Raw genomic sequence first — 7,939 nt, 5'->3', positions numbered from 1 at the left:
AAGGGCCAGTAATTCCAAGCATGGTTACGTGGGTCTTTCCCTCCTCGTTTGTCCCCGCTGTGCTGGATGTGGGAACATCGAACATCAGAGGCGGTGTCGGGATTGGAGGTACACCTGAAGATGAGATGGGGAGATATTCTTTTAAATTATGATTAGTAGGGCTGTAACGATGATGACATTTTACATGACGATTAATTGTCACTCAAATCATTGAGATTTAATTGTGTTTTTGTTGTTGACAATTACATTTCTGTTTGGCTTTTAGGCTTTGAAGTTGCACATGGCAGATATGACACATAACATAAATATACAAAGAAATGACTGACATATTTGACAACTTTATACTTAAAAAAGAAGATTGTTAGTGGAAATAGCCAATCTACAAGCTCACAACGCGTCGCATCGAGCTTGTAGATCTGCTATTTCCACTATTTTTTACTTAAAAAATATATATATGAAAAATGTTCAACCTGGAAACGATTATGAAAAATAATCGTGATTATGTAATAATTGTGACAGCCCTAATGATTAGCCTAGATAGATACCTTTATTATTCCAAGGGGGGAAATCAGTAACCTATACTAGCTATCACAATGTTTTCATATACTTCTTATGTCTTTACCAAGATACTCGTATACAGAAATTTTGATACAGTGATAGTCCTACAACAGAACAGAATAAAAGAAAGACACATACTGTTGCACAGTTGGTGTTCCGTTTCCTGACCATGGTGGTCTTCAGATTGCTGTTTAAGGGGGGCTTCAGCTTCCTGTTGAATAGAAACGGTGCTGGTTGGTGCTGGAGTCAGAGAACTCGTCTTCACCTGCAGGCTGGACTCCACAAACTGGTCTGGAATGAATCACTAGTATGAGGACGTTGATTTGACCGTGACAGTGCACCCATATCAATACATAATTGCATTTTAAAAGATTAAATATAATCATATTGTCATCTGTCCGAAAGAAATCTAGTGGGAAGCAACTAGTCAGTGGAAACCGCCAGTAAAGAAACGGTACGTAGTACATACCTATCCTGTGCAACTTCACTACAGGGTTCATCATTGCATAAAGCTGTTCCATGTCCTTCTCTTGCTGCTCCGCTGAATATCTTTTGGAGGCCATTCCTTACATAGCTTAGAACTCCCAATTTGGTGGTCTGTGGAAATCAACAAGACACATCTTTTAGAGACATCTTTTAGTTATAATTGAGCAGTTATAACTCAAACCGGTTCATTTTTTGACACCATCCGATGCCGTCATTTTGGTGGAGCTCTACCAGTAAGACTCCCTAAATCGCTAGATAAGCGACCGTCAGGTAGCATACACACACTTTGGTAGCCAATCAGGAGGGAATATGGGAATGGTGGTGCTAGAAGAGGGCCTTGTGAGGAATGAGGGACGGTCGCAATAAATATTGGTTCATAATAGGGTTTTATACAGGTTTTAGCCTAAACAACGGATATTGAAATGTCATGTTCTGTCTGTCTCTAATTTCAAGCCGTTTCAGATGCAATTCCAAAATGCCCTTTGTTGGCAACGGGTGCTGCCATGTAGAGTCAATCGTAATCTTCTCTGTATCGTTCCGATTTTAGTAGCACTTTACCTCATGGTTCCACCTCATATATATATATAGTCTCAATAGAATAGCCTCCCAAAAAGTACCGCCCCCTTCTCGAGGGGGCCCAATAGGAAATGAGCCCCCTGTGACATTTGCCTGGTTAATAAACCAGACCGAACACAACAACACCCCCTGGCAGTAGTGGTGTTGTAGTACGGTCTGGCACCGATCGATTGAGATTCTATTTCCTCAACCAGCTTCAAGGGTTGGCCAATCAGGGATGTATGCTTGGGGCACGTGGTTTCTGTAGGCTTGGGGCAAACCCCAGAAATGAAAACTCTTCCTGAAATCCCAGACTCTTCCCAAAACAAAGTGTGTGATAGAGGCTGGCAACGCCAGGCAACTGTGACGCCCATTCAGAAAATCACTGATATTGAAAGGCAAGGCTTAAAGTTAATGAATGGGGTTTTTGGGGCCTGGAAGAGACACTGGGAAGACCAAAAAACAAGAACAAATTAAAAATGTGAAATTCAAGGTGGGCCCCTTTTACTAAATGTCCCACAATAGCTTGTGTGCAGCTTCACAACATTCACATTCACAATCATGCTGCTTTCATATAGCTGTGATAAAGAAATAATAATAATTAAAAAACATGCCAAATACCTACAGTATGTAGCATTATACATAAACAGTGCTCTAAGTTACTTTACATAACATAGACCACGAGACAGAGCACTCTGGCCACATCCAGGTGTTTAGACAGATATCTCGTTTTGTGTTTATAGACGGTTGCGTCCCCTCTCAAACAAGCACTTGCCCAGTCGGGCAACCTGAAAGCAAACCCCTGCCTGAAAGTTTCGTTTACCTACCTGCCAGGGGCAGGTGGGCAACCCTCAAGGCATGTGAGGTCCTAACCTGTCCTAGAGCCGCAAATATCAACTATCTTTTTTGTAATAATTATATTGCTTGTTTTCGATTAATCAGTTAGATTAAAATATGTTACGAATCAATGTAAAGATATTATTGTTAGAATCGACTAAATCTATTCACCACTTTGGCGTACGACTATGCTGCATGAAAATAGCTGATCTACAAGCTCACGTGTCACAACACCACATGTTGTGAGCTTGCAGATCTGCTGTTTTAGCCACCATTTCTTAGAATCAATCAATTGAAATCATGTTTTAATACAATTACATTGTCGATTTCCTGTTGCAACCATGCTATACTGATCTCTCTTTGCACAACAATTATGTGACCCGAAGTGCAGTGGTGATTTTTGACCATTGATTTAGGCTACCTTGTGGTTGTTTTTTGTGGTTCGTGCGTGTAGGCTACTCTGCTGCCGAGTCACACTTCTAAGCTCTGGGTCTTTCTGTTCACCTAAACCCCCTAAACTTAATGGATATCCCTATGGACCGAGACTGAGAGCCACTCTTGTCAACCACCGTTTCAACTGCATAAGAAAGTAGCTAGTATCTACTTATTTTAAAAGGGTGTAGCTCGGTTACATTATTTATATTATGGAAACCCCCGTAGCTTAGCTTGCTATATTTTAATATAGCTTGCCCAACACAGAGAGATACATAGACTGTATTAAATCTAGTTTCGAGACCGTTAGCTGCCGTAGTTAGTCTTGTTGTGTTGTTAACACTCACAGGCATCCTTATTAACCGTATGCATTATTACGTGACACTGGTGACACGGTAAAACACGCACTGACACACATTTTACACCGAAAGCAACAAATACATACAGTAAGAATCTTACCTGAAATAAGAACACAATCCAACAATGAAATCAGGACAAGGGACAACTGCGGCTAACGCTCACGGCGTCCATTGTTGTTGTTGGATTCTTCCGGGTGCGTTGCCAGATCTTGCAAGAGAAACAAGCAACCAGGTCTCCTTCAACCGTATTCCAGTGATGCCAGATCTCGCGAGAGAAACAAGCAACCAGGGCTTCTTCGATCTGCGGATTGATTGATTGATTCATTGAAGACTTTATTAGAAGTTTGCATAGGAAAAGGTACAGTTTCATGACGGTACAGTTCACTGGTACAAGGTCTACTAAAAGGAGATCCATGAAAAGACTAAGCTTATTTCCACTGGAAACCATTGAAGTATCTCATATAACATTGAATGACAGACAAATAGAACACAGTACTATGCAGTAGATATGTAGATATGTAGGATGATCTTTTTGATGCATTGATTGATTGATTGATTGATTGATTGATTGATTGATTGATTGATTGATTGATTATTACCAGTTCACAGGGGGAAAAACAGGAAAGTACACTTGGTATATTCATTCATTTAGGCTACATGACAGACAAATATAACAATAGGCCTACTAAACATCATATACCAGTCAGAAATCACACATTTATATAAAATATCTACCGTAAACAAATCAGAAATAAATAAGAAAATATAGTGGAGCTGGTGTTGTGATTGTGGATGCCTTTGATGCTTTGGAAGCAGTTTGACAGGTATGGGTGTCTTTGTGATATAGCGTATCTTGTAGACCAGGCCCACTGTTATCTACCCTGAGCCAGTAGTAACATGAGCAGGGGTTAAACAAATATTTTACATGTATCCTGTCATAATGGAATAATAATGGATTTTAATTTTGCTCAGTGAATTCACTGAATTGCTACTTTGTTGGGGAAGAAAAGTATTTCCTGGTTGGTTTGGAATGAAAAAACCTTTTGACTGAGAGACCTTCAGCTTTCAGGAAGAAACCAAAAATAAATACACAGGGAAGACATATTTCATTTAAATATTATAACCACACCTTTGATGTCACTCTGACTCAGCGATAACAGAGTTCCCAAATGCAGCTACGCCCACATATGGACCTTATTGTCTAACCTCAACATTATCCTGGTGTTGCTAAGACTCATTTGCACACTGCGTGGATGAGTCGGGCTGGCACCCAGGCTACCTCAACGTGTCATCATGGCTTCAACCGCAAACACATAAGTCAGCTCCATATATGGGCACAAAAGGGAGATATGGATGACATCACCAATCTCCATATATGGGCATAAAGGGACAATGGACTGACAGATACAGAGACCTAGACACTATGCTCATATATGGGCATGTGCACTGAACATAATGCACGCAGTGGCAAGGACTTGAGAGAGTGTGGTGCCTGTAATTCAGTAGTTTCGGATATCCAGTTCTCCAGAATCGCCAATCCAACCAATATGGCATTATGGGCATCCAATATATGGCCATATACTGATGAAGTCAGAGATCAGAGATAAAAGGGTCAAGGACTGACTGACAGATACAGATATCTCCATATATGTGCAAAAGGGACACCAGCCAGACGAGTACAACGAGTACTCTGACAAAGCCCCCAAAACTAAGACTCAGATAGAGGTTGGATGGGCAAGGCGACTTATAGGTGTGCATCTTAACTTAACTTCTTTAAAACACAGTTTTTGCTTCTATCAAAGGTCTTGTCCAAAACTCACCAATCGTTACACATAATATCTGTCGTAATTTATTTTGATTTCTACCCAATTTTCTCCACAATTTTGTCGTTATGCCAATTGACTACTCCCCACACACATTTGTGTGTTGTCTCTGCTGTTGTATTCTACAGACTCACCTGCCAATGCAGTGAGGAACCCCCACCAGGAAGATGTAAATTGACATATCACCCTCCTTGCCAGCTTCCCTATCCCAAACAAAGGCCAATGTGTTGCACGGTGGATTTTGACTACCATTGGTAGGCAACCCGGCCTGGAACCCTTTATCTCAGTAAATGACATGGAACTCCATAGTTGGGCATGGCTGACATCATAATGACAGCATAAGGATGTCGTTAGCTTTGAATCGGCTTAAAACCAGACTGCACAGTGTGAATGACACAAATGGAAAAAGACATTGAGGAACCTTTGCCACCTGCAAGAAGAGCTATTCCAGCAGAGATCAATACACTTGATATTCAGCTGGTAATTCCCCTGGAACCAATCCTGGATCGTAAGGTTACAAATCATCAATTCTTGGACCATTATAGCCCATGCATAGCAGCAGCTTTGATGATGAACCCACTGTTCCTGGCAACGAGCCAGCAGCAAAGAAACTCTACCTTACCTTACCGTGGTCAACAGTTTACCAAGACGTTAACTCCATCGGAAATGAAGAGACATCATCTGATTGACACAGGAAAGAAAACTCACATCTGTAAACAATGTGACAAGAGTTTCAGTCGGTTAGGTAGCCTTAAGACACACCAGCTTATCCACACCGGAGAGAAACATTTCCACTGTGAACAATGTGACAAGAATTTCAGTCGCAATTCCCACTTGAAGATTCACCAGCGCATCCACACTGGCGAAAAACCTTTCCACTGTAAAAAGTGTGAAAAGAGTTTCAGTCAGTTAAGTAGCCTCAATACCCACCAGCGTATCCACACTGGAGAAAAACCTTTCCACTGTAAACAGTGTGGAAAGAGTTTCAGTGGAATAGGTAGCCTTAAGGCACACAAGCGTATCCACACTGGAGAAAAACCTTTCCATTGTAAAGAGTGTGATAAGAGTTTCACTCATGAAGTATCCCTGAAAGGTCACCAGCGCGTCCACACGGGAGAAAAACCCTTCTATTGTAAACAGTGCAACAAGAGTTTCAGTCAGTTACATCACCTGAAAAGACACCAGCGTATCCACACAGGGACAAAACCTTACGATTGTAAACAATGTGGCAAGAGTTTCACTGAGTTAAATCACCTGAATAGACACCAGCGTATCCACACGGGAGAAAAACCTTTCTATTGCAAAGAGTGTGACAAGAGTTTCAGCCAGTTGGATCACCTGAAACGTCACCAGCGTGTCCACACGGGAGAAAAACCTTTCTATTGTAAACAGTGTGACAAGAATTTCACTCAGTTACATCACCTGAAGAACCACCAGCGTATCCACACTGAAGGGGGAAAAAAGTAATGGGTGTACAATACCTGACGTGTGTACCGAACCGAATGGACCGTGCCAACTGAACGGCCCATACTGAATGAAGTAAATTAGTTCTTTGTTTTTAATCTGGGACTTAAACATAGTTTCCACCAGGGCAGGAATTTCATGGAGGCCATGAAGGCCATGCCCGCCGTTGCCCCTCAGTTTGGCCTTGTGCCCCTCAAACCAATGGCATGACCTGAGGCCACAGTGGCCTTAATGCCCCAGCTGTCTGTACCACTTTCTCATTTGTCTTTCTTGTCAACATGTAGACAGTAGACACTGGTGTCTCTTTCTTGACATGTAGACACCAGTGTCTTTTGTTGAGATTCTGTAATCTTAACTCCCCTGAGTCCCCATCTTTAAACCAATCCAGTGACTTTGATTGGATCAGATTATAAATACAATCATTTATCTATTTCACTGCAGATTAGGTTACAGTATCATCCCTAACCCTTAAATTCAACAAATTCTTTCAATGGACTAGAATCTTGTTTTATTTGATGGCCTTCCTGCCCTGGCATTTGGCCTTTGTGCCCTCAAAAAATGGACAACACAAAAGGCCAAGTGGCCTTTCCCCTAAAATGACGAAATTCCAGGCCTGGTTTCCACACCAAACATATTAATCTGCTGCACCATAGAGCACCGAAGTCTGGCGTAATTTGTTCCCCCTCATTATTTTATTTTGCTTCAAATAAGAATTGTGTTCCAACGATGATCCCACCGGTTTGACTCATGGATTATAAAGAATCAACTGACAACGAGAAAAGGCTAATGTTACTGCCGCCGAATTAGTTAGCTTTTCGACAAAAACAGACTGTATCAAATATGCCACCTCTCCGACAATATCGCCCAGACAAATTGTTTATTTTCGGACCACAATGCTTATAGAGCATCGCAGCGGAAGTGGATTGCCTGGGGTCACTTTCACTTTCACCATTCATTTTCGCCATAGACTTTTACAAAAACATTTATAACAATTATGATAAGCCTCGAACCAAGCCATCCAGGATGGAGGTGAATCATGACCATATAACCTTTTTTTCTATGAAAAGAACATTTTGAAAATCGCTAAATAAAGGGTAGTTATTAAATGTAGTATATCAAATAATGTAATATTAAAATATGTTTTCACATAGGATCAAAGGTTGTATGATCATGATTCACCTCCATCCTGGATGGCTTGGTTCGAGGCTTAACATAATTGTTATAAATATTTTTGTAAAAGTCTATGGCGAAAATGAATGGTGAAAGTGAAAGTGACCCCAGGCATCCACTTCCGCTGCGATGCTCTATATGAGACGATTTTAAGACAACCCAATGTTATTCTCCATAGAAGAAAAAAAACGTGTGCACCCAGGGGATGAACGACATCAGGACTTCGGTATTCTATACCAATTCTCAACAACAACA

The 7,939-nt window shown here is 41.1% G+C and overlaps 1 long non-coding RNA gene across 1 annotated transcript; it reads right to left on the bottom strand.

The window, feature by feature from the left end:
* Positions 1-4: 4 nt before the first annotated feature.
* Positions 5-1,083, bottom strand: LOC308280421. Its single transcript, XR_013961728.1, has 3 exons — positions 1,028-1,083; positions 697-849; positions 5-114 (listed from the first exon to the last, which is right to left on the bottom strand). It is a non-coding gene; the product is annotated as an uncharacterized lncRNA (long non-coding RNA).
* Between the last annotated feature and the right edge of the window lie 6,856 nt (positions 1,084-7,939).

The sequence above is a fragment of the Nannobrachium achirus genome (genome assembly GCF_963921795.1).
Source record: "Nannobrachium achirus genome assembly, chromosome: 24".
Classification (NCBI taxonomy): Eukaryota; Metazoa; Chordata; class Actinopteri; order Myctophiformes; family Myctophidae; genus Nannobrachium; species Nannobrachium achirus.
Note: the sequence above shows the minus strand (reverse complement) of the source record. Positions and strands in the feature narration are given on the sequence as shown.